The sequence below is a fragment of the Mandrillus leucophaeus genome, unplaced genomic scaffold (assembly GCF_000951045.1).
Source record: "Mandrillus leucophaeus isolate KB7577 unplaced genomic scaffold, Mleu.le_1.0 Scaffold17, whole genome shotgun sequence".
In the NCBI taxonomy this organism is placed as follows: Eukaryota; Metazoa; Chordata; class Mammalia; order Primates; family Cercopithecidae; genus Mandrillus; species Mandrillus leucophaeus.
In genome coordinates this window covers 645,262-645,463 of record NW_012101698.1, presented here as the reverse complement: position 1 = coordinate 645,463, position 202 = coordinate 645,262, and positions in this window count along the sequence as shown.

The window sequence follows — 202 nt, the reverse complement described above, 5'->3', positions numbered from 1 at the left end:
TTTTCTGTAAATTCGGAGCCAAGTTGACTGCAAACCCCGCCGGGTTCACCGGCCTGGGCGGCGTGGACTTCAAGCTCCAGGAGGCATTGCGGCCGGCACACGGAGAACTACGGCGTCTGAAAAGGGGGCCGGGCCCTCCGGTCCTTTCCCTCCCAGAAGCCCGCGGGCGGCTCGGAACGCTGTTCCTATCATGGCCGCAGGA